Source organism: Diabrotica undecimpunctata, chromosome 4 (genome assembly GCF_040954645.1).
Source record: "Diabrotica undecimpunctata isolate CICGRU chromosome 4, icDiaUnde3, whole genome shotgun sequence".
Classification (NCBI taxonomy): domain Eukaryota; kingdom Metazoa; phylum Arthropoda; class Insecta; order Coleoptera; family Chrysomelidae; genus Diabrotica; species Diabrotica undecimpunctata.
The window spans coordinates 120145113-120162104 of NC_092806.1; the positions used below are offsets into that span (position 1 = coordinate 120145113).

Genomic DNA, 16992 nt, shown 5'->3' on the forward strand with positions numbered 1-16992 from the left:
AAATCCCCACCAAGAAAGAAGAAAGTAGTGAGATACGAGCAAAAATTTATTGATTCTTGACTCAACGACGAAAAGTTTAGTGGATGGCTCGCAAACTCTTGTGTAAATAGATGAATTCGCAACAGCTAAAATTAACATATTACTTTAGTAACTCTTGATTTTAACAATAACTATTCTGCAAAACTAACCTGTTGCCTGTTTTATTTTTGCTACCATGGCTGTTATTTTCATTCCAGGATTATCAATTTTTATTTGTTTGTACATGTTTATAATGCATTGTTTTTTATTTGATGATAAATGGCCCAAATATACTCGCGTTTTTAGGCGTTTTTTAGGTGAAGAAGGATAATTCCCACTAGTACTTGGCATTGAATCCACATTGTTACCTTAATAACACTAATACGTCGCTAAATAGTTCTGAAAGGAACTGTTTTTATATAAATGCAAACGAGGCATTTAAAAAGTAAAGGAATAACGCAGAAAATACAAAAAATCGTTGATATAAATTTTTAATTTTAAAATTTCATAAATGTTATTAGTGTTAAAATGTCATAATTTAGTGGAGTAAACTTGCCTGCGGTTGGACCAATTACAAACAAGCATTACAGCGCGGTAAATTTGAATTACTCCTCTTGGTTAAAAAACAAACCATAGTTTTTAAATGGATGTTACACTAGTTTATTCGTGCAATATTGTCCAAGACGTACAATGTGGTAAAACGTTAATTTTAAGAAACGTCAGTAATTAAAATTTATAACTGGGATTCAAGAACAAACTTTAATAGTAACAAGCGAATATTACGTGTTAGAATAAAATGTGATAATGTTTAATAACATAAACTCATTAAAACATCTTTTATTACCTACATATTTTAATCATAACTTATAATGCACATACAAACATAAACATTCACATCCCACAGAAGTCAAAAGCCCAAGTACTAAGCAGGAAATTAAGCAGATGTTCATTAATACAATAACACCACTTGTTAATAATTGGCAGTACAGTAAAATATTTTTTGGTATGCATCATGTGTTGGGAATATTTAAATTATATAGGGCGTATAAACGATGTTTGATGTAAACAGTCGATGTTAAATTATATCTTGAAGGGGAGAATATTAGAAGTTATTAAACATATTAAACAATATACCGGAAATTGGACATGATAAAAAATCATTAGTTCATCCAACCGTCTCGACTTGTCGTTATATGAAAAGTTATTGTTAGGGAATGCAGCTTTCCATCTCGTTTAACATTTTTTAATGAGGTGGAAATCTGCTAAAGACCACGGGAGGAGGTCGGCCATCCCACGCGTGTTGGGTTCAATAGAAAGAAGCTTGTCCATACTAAAAGTTCTTATAAAATAAGGAATCGTGCCCTCAAATGTGTTTCTTAATATTGTTCTGAAGCTATTTTCTTGTGGCATTTTAAATTAATTACTATTTAAATGGGAATAAGCCACAATTAAAGGTTAAAATACGTTTATTGACGTTTCAATTTCCACTTCGGAAATCGTTCTCAAAATACAAACATTAGTAAATTAAACAAATTTTGTTTTTTGTTACTTAGTGAAAAATTCTTCTAATAATTTAATTTTATCTGACTCATCTATATTGACAATTCAGACATACATTATACATTTTAAAGTAGACGACTTTAAAATGATATTGCCAATATTGTTGAGTTGCGTTCCTGGGACGACTTTACTTATAAGATAGTTCATTCGATTACATGAAATCAACTTTAACTTGAGAATATCCGTCAGAAAATATATCAATTGTGTCGCGAATTCCTCGGCAGAATGTAGTAGGATCTGGTTACCCATATTGAAAGAGAAAGTTATTAAAAGGAAAATACCAGTATTGGTAAGTCAGTAACATATAGAGAATACATCATTTTTTTTTAAAATAACAAACATATAAAATCGGAATTTGGTGTTTATTGAAGGTAAACTAAATGCACGATCAAATACTTACCATGTAGGATAGTATTATGAGGTTTTTTTCCTGGTTTTTCCCTCATAATTTACTATGGAATCACTAACAGGAGAATTTTACTGTCATCATGGCATGTATTTGTCTTTTTAAAGACGAATTACATGTTATGATCTTTTCTGACGGATATTCTCAAGTTAAAGTTGATTTCATGTAATCGAATGAACTATCTTATAAGTAAAGTCGTTCCAGGAACGCAACTCAACAATATTGGCAATATCATTTTAAAGTCGTCTACTTTAAAATGTATAATGTATGTCGGAATTGTCAATATAGATGAGTCAGATAAAATTAAATTATTAGAAGAATTTTTCACTAAGTAACAAAAAACAAAATTTGTTTAATTTACTAATGTTTGTATTTTGAGAACGATTTCCGAAGTGGAAATTGAAACGTCAATAAACGTATTTTAACCTTTAATTGTGGCTTATTCCCATTTAAATAGTAATTAACTCACATGTGCTCATGACCAACTGCCTACCAAGTAGTACATATCAAAAAGTATTTGTTCTGCAACTATTTTATTGTGGCAAGTTCAGTTAAGTATTGTATTTATATGGGATTAAACCACAATTGGTTGTAATAAAAATTACATTTTACATTTTTTGTGAAAAAGAATTAGTGTAAATAGAAATTATTTTAACCTGTCGATGTTTATTAATTTGCGCTTTATAACATCCAATTCGACAGTTGACAATATAGTAGACAAATAGCCGTGTTTTGAGTTGAAATTCTGAGGGTGATGTTTTACCCACCGGGTTGATATTTAATTCTGATTTTTGTGTACTTATGTAGGTAATTGTAGATGATGTGTCTCTGACCTTCTATTAACCCCTTAATATTGGTATATTCTTATTGCTGACCTCTATTAGTATTGGTAACCAGAGCCTGCTACATTCTGTTGATGGGTTTGCTACATATTTTTGTTTATTAAGTAAGAAGAGGGTTGCTTATTTGATTTTTCTCTTTTTGCTGTCTGTTTCTTTCATGATTATTAATGCATCTTTCCATTGTACTCTGTGTTCATTGTCCCAGACATGTTTGCATATCCGAAACCTGTCGCAGCCTCTTTTTAATGTATGTTGCATGCTTGTTTATCCTGCCACTTAGTGGTCTTACGGTTTGTCCCACGTAAACATTATTGCATTCACAGAGTAATTTAAATATGCAATTCTTTGAACATTCCTATATGTTGTCAGATTTTTTGGATAAAGATGGTAAATAATATTCTTCTACTGTTTTAAATTATTACTGAGACGACAAATTTGTAGTGTGAGCGAGTTTTCCATTCCCTTTCCATCCTACACTGTTTTTTCTAAAGGTTATTTTTACCTTTGTGACTGTGTCTATCAATTTGGAGTTAAAGATCATCCCCCGAAGTACATTACCTACAGAGGTGACTTCTCGTTTTCTTTACACGGGATTTTTTATCTTATACAATCTTCTCTAAATGATCCATGTCCTGAAAAGAGCTGCATGAAAAAATAGGCAGTTCGTGTATGTTTGTACAATTTGTGTTTTTACTTTTATGGTAGTAGCTGTATCATGTCCTAACATCCAGTATTAGCCTTTTATTCTACTGTCCCTTGGAAGTCAGTTTTACCCATTCATTTAATACTTAAGCCTCGGTCACGGAAAACGCGATTTGTCGTGGCGGGCAGCGATATATGACCGAGGATGACAGGCGATCTACTTGTATTACACACTATTGCATTATCCTCGTCCCACAGAGCGCGATCTGTCCCAGCGATAAAATCTGAACCGTTTCGCCGGGCGATACAGTTGATCAAAATTACAGATTGATCGCGCGATCAGTTTGACAAAATGAGAGAATGTGTGTGTAATGATGTAGGAGAGTATGAGGAATCAGTATACTGTATCGCTCACAAAGATATCGCCTCCTATGTGATGCCTCCTCGCCTCCGACGATCGCTGCCCGCCGCGATAGATAGTGTTCTGTGTGTCCGAGCCTTTATTATTCCGTACGTTTTTCTTTTAGTAATTAAAAGATTCATGTATATTTCTGGCTTGCGTATAGTGGGTACAGTTTTCTTAATCAGTAATTAATTGGTAGCATTCTAGTTATTATTTATAGTGATGTGGATGTAATACTGTAAGCGCTAATGACTTTATAGATCGCGTTCAAAACAAACTCATTATACATTGCGCAATAAGTGACAGATTCGACCGTTACTTCATGAAAGATCATTTTATCTAACAATAAAACACTGAAAACTTTTGTTTTAAACGCTTCCACAAAATTTATTACAATGTATTATCACTACATTATGCGTCTACACTTAATAGTCTTTAACTAAATAAGTTAAGGAGGGCAGAGACGTCTGTCTAAAGTTGGTCATTCAGAATTATATCTGTAATTTTAATTTATTTTCCCTAGATTCTAAGAAAGATAGCTTAAGGTCTTCATTTTGAATACGGAGAATTTTAAATTGGTCATTAAAATAATGATTGATCTAGAAGGTGAAGTGCGTACATAGAATCTGTTTTACTATTATTGAAAGTGATTTTGTGTTCTACTGTACGTTTGTCAAAGGTTCTGCCAGCTTGACCGATGTAAGTTTTTGGGTAGTCACGATTATGTAAGTTTGTATACGCCACTGTTTAAGTTCTTTTTCTTTCGGCTCTTGTTGTTCTTAATATATTTGTTTCACAAATAACCTTCAGAAATTACCTAATTCATTCAATTTAAACTTTTTTGTATTTTTCTGTGATAAGCAAACAATATATGCAATTTTCAGTACAGTAAATTTTGATTATCGTAACAACTGCCGCCCAAACGTGTCAACAATAGGATATCTATACCCTGGCCGCTTAAAACATGGAATCCAAGGTCGAATGATCACTCAATGCAAGCATCGACAGGCGCTCGAAACTAGACCTTATGGGAAACTGTTTACACCGTCATTATTTGTGTCATGATACTATAACTTAAATGTTTTATGTATCATGATTTGTGTTTCACTTTCGCTGGCTGGTGAATTTTGTGAAAATGTTTAAAATTAATGTAAATCAATAACCTCTAAAAAACGGTATAAATACATTATAGCAACATTGTTAGTTCGTTTTTGTTGAGCGGCGTAAACGTGGGAAAAGCGGTAACATAGGAAGAGAAATATTTAAGAGTGCGTGCCATTCACATGATCATTCCATCTTTTCAGCGGCTCAACTATAGTATTGTATTTGTAATTACGAGTGAATTGGAAATAATTATAGGTTTATGCAGTTTTGTTTTTTTGTGTATTTTTGCATTCTGGCATTCTTGAATCCTGACAAAACGATATTTAAAAAAATTTTAACAATATCCATATTTGAAACCGTTTATGATACCGAAATTGTATTATTGAGCGGTAATACACATTTAAGAGGTAACACTTAATTTTTATTTTAAAACATACAATATGTCGTCTATTGGTACACTGAGAACGAAATAAAGATGGAAACTAGAAGCAAACAAGAATCAGCAATGTCTAAACAATTGTTTCAAATGATGAAAACACAACAAGAATAGAATAGATTACTGACAGAAAGACAGGAAAAGGCTTTACAAAAACAAGCAAGTCAAATTCAAGAAATTCCAGAAGGATATAAACAACAAATAGAAGAGAATAGATTATTGGCACAAAGACAAGAAAATGTCTTTAAAATTTAAAAGAAGAAAATAAACAACAAAATGAGATAACAATGAAACATCAAGAAGAAAATTTCTTGAAACTTCAAAACCGAATGAAAAAATATGAAGATGATATGAAGGTTTATTTAGAGAAAATGCAGGAAGACTTAAACCAGATTACTGAGGAAACGTAGAAGAAATTAGAAACACATAAGAAGGCGATACAGAAAGGTGTTCCAAAGGAGATACAGAAAAAGATTGAAAAGGTGGAAGAAAAATTCGAGAATGCGTTAAAATTAGATATGGAAAAAATGGAAAAAAAAGTTAAGGATACAGGATGTCAAAAAGGAGGAGACCGTCCGGAAGTAATAACAGAGCGAAGCATTTAGAATATAATTATTCACAGAAACAATGCCTGTATATGAAAGACTAATTTCAGGGCTTTCTTATGCAGTTTTTGGTTTAAAATTTTGCTTATTGTTTGTTCAATTGAATATTGATATTCAATTCTATCTTGAAGTTGTTTTTTGACACGGAAATTTTATTAATATAATAATATGTAACATGCTATGGTAGGCTGCCAATTTATATTGTGTAGGATGGGATGATAAATTGTGTATAGTGGTGTTAGTATGGGTAGGTTTATAAAATAGGGAGACTTCATGTAAATTCAGTATGACTATGGGGTGAATTAACGTTATATAAGAATTGGTCAAGTTGCTTATTAGTTTCTGTAAAGCATACAAGTATCTTTGTTTCTAGATAATCCATGATAAGTCCTGCACTGTTATTTGTATATTTTTTATTAATAAATTCAAAGTAGTCTGATTTATGCAAATTTCAAGAAGATGTAATGATTGGATTTGTATTATGGTCTAAAAGGTTTTTTACTAGAAAAAAAGATTCTGTAGGAGGAATGCTAGGAGAAAGATTTTTTACGTCAAAGTAATCTGGAGTTGTTGGGTAATTGAAAATGTATTTAAATGTTGTAGTTAAATAATATCTAACGGTTTTTTTTGAAATTTTATACAACGGAGCTGTATAAAAAGAAACTACAGGTTTTATTGTGTGGTCAGGTTTGTGTAGTTTAATAAGAGTATGATTTAGGGGGCTGTGGGTTCATAATATTGAGGCATTTCTATTCTATTGAATTTAATATTGAGTTTGAATTTTCTAACGCCAGCCCGTTTATTTTGTTTTTGATACTTTTCCGTCGGATCTTTATTGTTATAATATTTTGATTTTTTTTTAATTTTATTGTTTTGTTATTATATTCAATTGTATCTATTGTCTGCTTTATATTCACTATAAAGTGTATAGTAAAAACTGATTATAGTTGATCTGTTTAATAAGTTGACAACTTCTAGACTGATTTCCATCTACTTTTCGTTTCTGTAATCTTTCTTTCCATAATGAAACCATGCTATTGAAGGTGATTGTAAAACATATTTTTATATCGACTCCAATCTGGAAATCCTTCATCCGCCTTGTATCAGCTTTTTTAGTGGTAACTGTAAGTATGTAGCTGTGTACATCTCCGAATCTGATGTTTGAAAGGGCACAACGATTAAATATAGGAGAAAAGATGGTATCTCTAAAAATGATGGCGCTTTTTTTTGTCACCCATAAATCGTTTTAGTATTTCCATATGACGTTTTCTGAATACATTATAAAAAATAAAAATATAAATAGCACAGTGTCTAATACTACCACTGGTAGATTGCTTTAGTAAGGTTTCTTAAATCAGAACTAGAAGGAAGAGAGGTCGACCGAGATGCTGGAAGAAGCGAAGTCACGTTAAAACGGAGTATGGGAGGTGGAGAATGAAACTACGGAAATAGATAAAAAAATTTGAGTTAGGGAAGGCAGTCAAAACTGTAATATCATTGGATAGGATAGGATGTCCCAGAATTTACGAAAGATTTTAATTGAATAGAAAACACTGTTTTTTTCTTTAGATTGTAATTTTTGATTGAATCATAAACTACGTAGTATAGGGTTATATGTATATGGAATAGCACATCAGGAAAATGGTCTTCACGGCGTTGCCACTCTTTTCTCGAAATTTTCTATGACCATTTTACATAAATGTGCCTGAATTTCGTTGATGCAACGTTAAATTTCCTCCTTCAATACACGAGTGGTTGTAGGCTTGTTTACTGGTTGTTGTTGACCTTTGACTTCAAATAACTCCATAACAAATCCAAAGGTGTTAAATCACACGATCTACGGGACCAATTCTGATCACTGAAACGACGTAGTACACGACCAGGAAATGTCTCATGCAGTAATTAAATTGTTTCACGGGCTGCATGGCAAGTTGCACCATCTTGTTGAAATCACATGTCTACAACAATATCATCCAATTTAAACAGAACTAAGTATTTAATCATGGTGCGATATTGAGCACCAGTATCAGTCACTGTTTGAGCGGCCTCATTTCCAAATAAGTAAGGTCCAATGATGCCTCCAATCGAAAATCTGCACCAAATAGTGAATGTAGATGCATTTTTTTCTGCAGTCACAGATGGGTTCTCACAAACCCAAAGCGGCAACTTTGACGATTAGCAAAACTATCAAGGTGAAAATATGAGTCATCGTTTAGGATGAATTTGCTCAAAAAATCAGCATCCACTTGATGTTCAATAGTCCATTCAATTGTTCGTATAATATGTTGTTGATTTTGTTGATGTTCAATAATCCATTCCATCCGTTCTTGTGTCAATTGAACTTTGTAAGCTTGGAGATGTAGATCTTCAGTGAGTATACGCTTTAGAGAGCTTCTTGAAATTTGCCATTCTTGTCCACGACACGGAGTTGACGTTCCTGGAATTTCAACAACACTCTCATGTACTGCTTCGATATTGCAATTGAGTGGCTTGTTCTTGGACGACCAGATTATCTATCATCACTAATTGATCCAGTCTCCCTGAATTTTTGAGTTACTCTCTTCACACTTGACGAAGTTGAATCAATATCAATATTTCGATATATATATATATATATATATATATATATATATATATATATATATATATATATATATATATATATATATATATATATAGTGTGTGTGTGTGTGTTTAAAAACTTGACTCACGGAGGAACGAAATCAGAGATGTATTTTTTCTGACTAATATGCGAATTTGTCCAGGGCGTAAGTGATAAAAATGGCTACATCGACGATAAGAAAGTATATCTTCACCGTGAGAATACACCAATTCACACACATACACTATTCACAATCAATGAGTATAAAGTTTCAGTCGGTATATCTGAGACCATTTTAAGCTATTGTGGAATTTTTGTGGAATATGTTATTAAAATAAATCATGAAGACTTTCTAGGAAGATTGTCTTAGTGAGAAGAAACTGTTCAATGGGTGGAAAAAGGTTTATAAGTTGTTTACATTTAAATAAAGTGGTAATTAGATTTGTTTCAATTGAGACAACCAATAAAATAACAGATTGTCATCCACCTGTTGTACAGAATTACAATTTATAAATTATATCCCGTCTCGCTGTCGTTGAAGCCCATTGTTTCCTTCAGACACAACAGATTAATTGGATAATACAGGAAAATTAATAGAAAAGTATATAAAACGACTTTATGTAAAAAAGAATCAATGGTTTTTTATGCGTTCTCTTTGTTAAGAAAATAAAAATTACATCATAGGAATAAAATTTTCGGCTTTGAACACCCACCGTTTATTCAACGCATTAAAAAACCTATAAATAATTTAATCTAGATTAATGGAAATTTTCCCAGACTATTTTCATCATTCTTTCCGCAGCTGCAAATGAAAAACGTGTCGCGACTACTAGGAGCCAGACATCGTCGGTTTTCCCACCACGTTTACTTTCCCAACCATCTTCTAGGATTTCCCTCGTTTACAAAAATGAAGTTCTGAGCTCAAATATCAGGATCTTTCTATTATATTCTCTAAACGAATCTAATTTTATTGATCAATAAACGTAATAATCTGCAATTTTTATTGTTGTCCCGTGGAGTTATATATAATCAGAGCTTTGTAAATGAAATATAGTTATACTAAGAGTAAATGGGAAAGGTATGTGCTTTAATCTAATATTTAGAAATAAATTTCTATAAAAACAAAATAATTACTCATTTTCTTCACTAATCCAGATATTTCAAGCATCGGGTTAGTATTCAATTAGATCCTACTTTTTAGGCTTTTTTATTTGCGATGTTTCTTTGGATCAGACTCTTTTTTCTCTGTTTTCCTCTTCGTTTCTTTCTTGATGCATCGTATTTCCCGATATTGCACAAAGAACCGATAGTCTCCTCTTTCATGACTATCTCCCAGTTCAAAATCTCATCTGGAATAACCACATTACTCAAAACGCAAAAATTAGGATTTACAAAAGCATTAAAGTATTGCTACTTGCTACATATGGTTTAGATAAGGAATACTGAAAAAAGAGCGCGTGTGGGCATAGACACTTCTTCATTTTGCTGTCATTTTCTTTTATGACTATTAATGCCTGGTCCCTTTGACTCTGTGCCTAGAAATGTTTTCATATCTGAGATCTGTCAAAATGTCTGTTTTTTATGTAGGATTCATGGTCATTAATCCTAACACATAGCCTTTAAGTTTCTCCCAGGTAAAAATTGTTGCATTCGAAAGGTATTTTCGAAATATAGTTCTTTAACCCTAGAATACTAACCATCGCTCATCTATTCTTACTTTAAAGTATATCGAAACGTTTTATAAGTACAGTTACGCCTACATTATTAGTGAAGTACCTGCAAATGAGCACAGCTTCGTAAATATTACGAAGGTAATAAACAACGATATTATCATTTTGTTGTTTTTTAGTGTAAAATATGAATACGAAAAATTGAGTCATGCACAGACCTCTCACGCAACGAGAGTTGGAAGCTAAGTTGCAATTGTGCCTGGAAAAACTTTGGCCAGATGAATCGGATAAGAATTCTGATAAATCAGAAAGTGGATCTGAAACAGAAGATGCCGTTTTAGAAGCATTTAGTCCATCTGAATCTGAGATCGAACCATCAAGCGAAAATGACTCAGATTCCGACCATGACTTGCCATCCAGTGGTAAAAAAAAAGAAGTTCTAAAAAGAGTAATGAGTTGGAAAAACAGTTTACTTCAGTGTTTTTAAGAAAAGAAAGTAATGGCTCTAAAATCGACAGGGAAAAGAAATGTCCTGCTCAGCAAACTCCATCAAACGAAGAAGAATCTCCAGAAATTGCAACTAAAGAGAAGCAAACTCGGTTGCCGTCGAGTCTAAAAGGTAAAAATGGACACAGGTGTTCCTCTTAACCAAAGGCCGCTACTAAAACTCCAAAACGTAACTTCGTACATTTTGTTCAAGGCCCCTCTGATAAAACCAAGGAAGCAAAAACTCCCTTAGATGCTTTTCATTGTTTTATTAGTACAGAGTCTCTGGCAAAAATTGTAGAATATAAAAATGCTGAAATTTCTGTTAGGGCACAAAAATATAAAGTCGAAAAATTTACAAACTCGAAAGTGAATATTGACGAATTGAATGCACTCCTAGGACTACTCATTTTTGCTGCTGCCCAAAACGACAATCATTTAGCGACAAGACAAATGTTTGATGACAAAATTTCTGTTGCGATATATAAAGTAACTATGGGCCGGGAAAGATTTAAATTTCTTATAGAATGTTTACATTTTGATGATAAAATGTCTAGACCAGACAGAACAGAAAGAGACTCATTAGCAGCCATTCGTGAAATATGGGATGATCTTATTCAGAACTGCAAAACGTCCTATAAGCCCGGATCATACCTAACCATCGATAAGCAGCTACTGGCTTTTAGGGGAAGATGTCCTTTCCGGATATATATCCCAAACAAGCCAGCCAAATATGGACTGAAAATAGTAATGCTGTGTGACGTAGGTATCAAATATATGTTCGATGGAGAATTGTATTTAGGAAAGGGAACTAAAACCAATTGACTTCCTCTAGGAGAATATTATGTAAAACAATTAACTCAGGGTGTATGAAGTAACTGTATCATAACCATGGATAATTGGTTTACGTCAGTATCGCTAGCATAAGAGCTCTTAAACCTCCTCATAATTTAACTATAGTTGGTACTCTACGGCAAAATACAAGAGAAAAACTTCCCAAGATGATAAATCTCAAAAATCGTGAAATTGGTCATTCCTTATTTTGTTTGGATGGTGAAAAAACAATGGTATCCTGTAAGACAAAAGTAAATATGTCTGTGCTTCTTCTGTCGACAATCCACAACGGTCCAGTAGAATGTGATTCAACTGGAACACCAGATATCAATAAATTTTATAATACAACCAAGTACTGAGTAGACACATTTGACCAATTGTGCGGAAACACGAACATCTAAAGAAAAAAAAGATTGCCTATTTGCCTGTTCTATGGCATGATAAATATAGCTTGCATAAACTATTGGATAATTTATAATCATAACTAACAACGACAGTAGAAAAAAACCATCATCGTGTAAATTGGTCAACTTTGAACCACTCGGTAAAGTTGCTCATTGAAAATATTAATTTTAAATCTGGAGCCGCAGCAAGAACGAATATGTCCTATTGTGTCAAAACGTGCCATGTGTCAATTTTGTACGTCTAAAAAACGTCGAATATCTTGTTCAACTAACGGAACTTACACTCACAGGCGTAGAGAGTGTAGTAAGAATCCAAAACGACTTTTCCAGACCCTTCCATTGTAAAAATTGGACTGAGACAGGGAGATGGACTGTCGTGTCTCTTATTTAACCTTGCACTAGAAAAAGTAATTCGAGAGTGCCATATTAATACGAATGGCACCATCTTTAATAAATCTGTACAAGTGGTCGGTATGCAAATGACATAGACATTATTGCTAGGTCCACAGAATCTCTGATCGAAGCATTTCGATGACTAAGGGCGTCTGCACTTAGAATGGGATTAAAAATAAACGTACAGAAAACCAAGTATATGTATTGTACTAGATCAAGCAACCAGATACCTAGACTATTAATTGATGATCTGGAACTGGAAGGTGTGGACACCTTCGTCTACCTGGGCTCGCTGCTGACCAAAGACAACAATGTCAGCGAAGAAATTAAAAGAAGAATAGTGCTTGCCAATAAGTGCTATTATGGCTTGAGGAAAGATATGGCCCCAAAACTACCCAGAAAAATTAAAGTTACCATATATAAAACACAAATAAGGCCAGTGTTAACATACGGGTCTGAAACGTGGTCACTTACACAGAACGACCAAGAATTGCTTAAACGTTTCGAGAGAAAAATTCTAAGAAAAATATATGGAGGAATCCAAGAACAGGGTTTGTGGCGTAGGCGCTACAACTTTGAGTTATATAGAAGTTTTGGATAACCTGACGTTGTAAAATATATTAAATTAGCACGCCTTCGATGGGTAGGACATGTAATTAGGCGAGATGAAGATGCAACGATCAGAAAAATTTTCGACCGAAGAGGCCCAGTGGGGAGACGAGCCAGAGGAAGACCAAAACTTAGGTATCAAGATAACATAGAGGATGATCTAAAATCCATCGGAGTTAAAGCATGGAGAAGAGTTGCCAGAGACAGGGGCGAATGGAAGATTGTTCTGAAGAAGGCTTTGGCTCATAACGAGCTGTAATGCCACTGATGATGATGATGAAAGAACGTCGAATGACAAACCATCATTGCGAGCACTGCAGACGTCCATTTTGTGGTGAACATCGCGCCCTTTGTTGTCAGCAGTGTAGTTCTAAAATGTAGAATTGATGACTTTTTTGTGATTTTTAGGTTTTAGAAATATCTCTTTGTTCAAAATAATTCGTAAAATTAAGATAAATAAAATATTACTTTTTTAGTGACCATTTTTTTTCTCAGCGTAGTAAATTTTACGATGGTAAGTGTAAATAAAGGTAAAAATAAGGTTAGTATTCTAGGGTCAATCTCGCCCCTTTTGTTGAGTTTGACTTTGACAAGAATAAATCTCAGTGTATTAGTTGTTTTAAATATTGCTGTGATATTGTTTTTATTTCCTATCATTTTTAATTTTTCTGTTGCCTTTTTCACATGGTATTGTTTTGTGCTGCATCTGTAGTCACAATACTATTGCTACATATACTATTCTTAAACAAACATTTCTTGCCACTACATCCTAGATTACGTGTACACTAATTGTTAAATGTTCGTTTTTATTGTAGATATATTTCGGGAAAAACAAAAAACGTGATTTTTAATTCGGATCAAGACTTTGTAATAGAAATTTTCGATTGTATCAAAAATAAACGTGTTACTCTTGAGGAAAATTTTTATTTTTTGACAAACCCCGTATATGACTGAAAAATTTGATAACCTATAGCTATGATTGCATTTCAGTAGTTGCATTTTAATACTTAATCCTTATAGAAGGTTTTAGTAGAAAATAAAGTAATATTTGGTACGAACAGTTTAAAATAATTTAAAGCTGGTAGGATGACAATGAGCCCAATTTAGTCATTACAAGTTAATAGCTGTAGAATTTAAAAGTACTAATACTAATGTTTACGACATATTCGTATTTTAAATTTATATGCAATAGAAAATCGATACAGATAATAATAGAGATAAAACGATAACAAAGAACAGAACGAATATAAAATGTGCATACTTAATATATTTATGGTAATACTGATGTATCATCAGTCTTAATGATAGTTTAAACTAGAGGAAAAAATACAGCCTTTGTACACTTTGTTCTTAAAAGATACGTTTTTATAATAATGATACGAGGCGTACAGTAAAAATTTTGCATACATAATACAAAGAAAACATATTCTTGGAAAAAATCAACTCTATTGTTTTTCAAACTATTCGCCTTTAAGATCATTGCATTCAAACAATCCAATCATCGAAGCATCTAGCTAGTCCGAAATAGATATCTCAGAAATGAGATTTATGCATACTTAGACCGCCTAATCTAGTCTTAAAAAGTTTCTCGCGTAATTTGTTTTTGATTCTCGGAAACACAGATATCACACGGTGCCAAGTCAGGATTGTATGCAGGATGGCCCAACAAATCGATATTATACGACGTTTTTACCAAGGGCATTCGGCTCTTGAAACATCTATACCGTTGATTGGTTTTTCGTTTCGGGTTCATAGCAATATATTATCTATATTAATAATATTAATAAAGTCGACGAGCATAAAATATAGTGACCTTTTTAAAGTATATAAAGACGTTGTGGAAGACCTTCAAATACCATGTGAAAAAATATTGAAACTGAAGATATCCCAATCAACCGGCTTTTCTAAGGGGACTCGTTAAGTCCACGTTGGTTCTGTCTAACGATGAACCAATTATCCCAGCTACTGAACTCTACTGCCTTAGGTTTTAGCATTAAGCATAAATTTTAGCATTTAGTCTCAATAAATCGTGTTCTATGCACAGTTGAATTGCCTTGCCACATATCTTTAACCTTTAACTAGTGAGACTGAGTCTTTCAGACTCCCCGGTCTACTTCGCCGTCGTTTCTCCCTCCACTATATTTTTCAGTTCCATGACTTCGTGTACCTTCCTAGCTTTTAGGTGGTTTTCAATACCGAGTAGTTACTGTCGTTCAGATTTAAAATGGGGACACCAATGGGGACTCCGTGTCCCCATTGGTGTTACAAAATTGAAATTGAAAGATGGGTAGATCTCATAACGTTTTGGACTCAGATCTCGACGAAACATGCTTACGTTGCTATCAAGAGTGACAAGTACTGTTGACGAGGTGGACGAAGATTTTGCTATAACGAATGAACATGATTCTGACAGTGAAATCAACTTTAGTGACTATATAGGGATAAAATAATCTAGCAATAAGAAAGAAAATGCGCTGCTCATGACGTATATGCATGTTTTTTATATCAAATTAAAGCTTAAAGCTTAAAATCATTTTTTATCAAAGATAAAGTAAAAGTAGCGCGCAACGTTACTGGTATGAAGTGGAAGTTGTTCAAGTTTTTAAAGCATGCGTCTATAGATATATAATAATATACATATTATCACTTGTCAAACCAGTGTCGCTGCGAAATGTAGGACGACGAAGAATATCGTGGCTTAAGAACTTGAGGGAATGGTTTGAATGCCGTAGTACAGAACTTTTTAGGGTGGCAGTCAACACGGTCCGCATATTCATGATGATTTCCAACATTCGATATAAGACGGAAGTTGAAGAAGAAAACAAATTAAAAGAAATTGGACAAATTAAAAAAAAAACATAAAATTTCTTAAATTTTGTGGGTGGCTCACAGGTATAAAATGTTATTTAAAAAAAATCTGAGTTAAAAATAGGTTTTTTAAGTATAAAACATCAAAAACTGACGCAAACAGACTCAAATCAATGCTTAGGAATGTCTTGATGGCTAAAATTTGAGGCAAACATCAGCAAAGAAAATAAAATGGATAAAAAGAGGAATGTGGAAAAGCTGAGAGATGCAACAGTTGCAGAACGGTATTCGGACAAGATCCGATCTCGCTAAGGAATCAAAGTGTAAATGAAGAAGGGCAGAAAGATATAGACTCCTACTAGATCAGAATGAAGAAAGATATTGAAGCAGCAGCAAAAGATGAAATAGGAACATAAAACTGTGTCCTTAAAAATCATTGATTTGACGATGAATGCAAGAATGTAGCAAAGGAAAAGAATGAAGCCTACAGAAAAATGCTTATCCGACGAACTAGAACAACTTTAGAATTACCAGACAAAGGTAAGAGAAAAAAGAGTATACACAAAAGAAAAAAGGAAACAACTTAAATAAGGAACTTAAATATATAGAAAACCTCAACAGAGGAAAAGAATTCAGAGCATTTTATAAGAAAGTTTACATCAACAGAAGATAATTCAAGACAACCCCAAGCCAATGCAGAAGTCAGAATGGTGACTTATTAACAACAAGGAAAGATATATTGAATAGACGGGTAGAACACTGTAACCAGGTCCTTTTTACACTTAGAGGAAGAAGAAGTAAACCTGCAAGACGAAAAAGATAAGGTAAGCGGAACAGACGAGGGGGAAGAGGAACCACTAACAATTCTTGAAGTTAAAGACGCAGCTAAGAAACTAGCCAGAAACAAATCACCCGGAATAGATAATCTCCCAGATGAATTACCCATGATGATTGATGACACAATACCATAATGTCACTACAGCAGCTCATAAAAGAAATATAGACACAGAGATCCCTCCCCAGTGATTGGAATACTTTGCACCATACACTCACAACCACTGGTTAAATATATAACAAATCAGTGCAAATCCTTGCATATGCTGATAATATCAATATTATTGGGAGAACGGAAAACTCTGTACAAGAGTCGTAAAGAATCGGCTACAAAAA

At 33.3% G+C, this 16992-nt stretch overlaps 1 protein-coding gene across 4 annotated transcripts in view; it reads right to left on the bottom strand.

Annotated features, from left to right (window-relative positions):
* Fas2 (neural cell adhesion molecule fasciclin 2) overlaps window positions 1–16992 on the bottom strand; it is an 85129-nt gene that overhangs the window by 50021 nt on the left and 18116 nt on the right. The gene's annotated exons all lie outside the window — the stretch shown is intronic.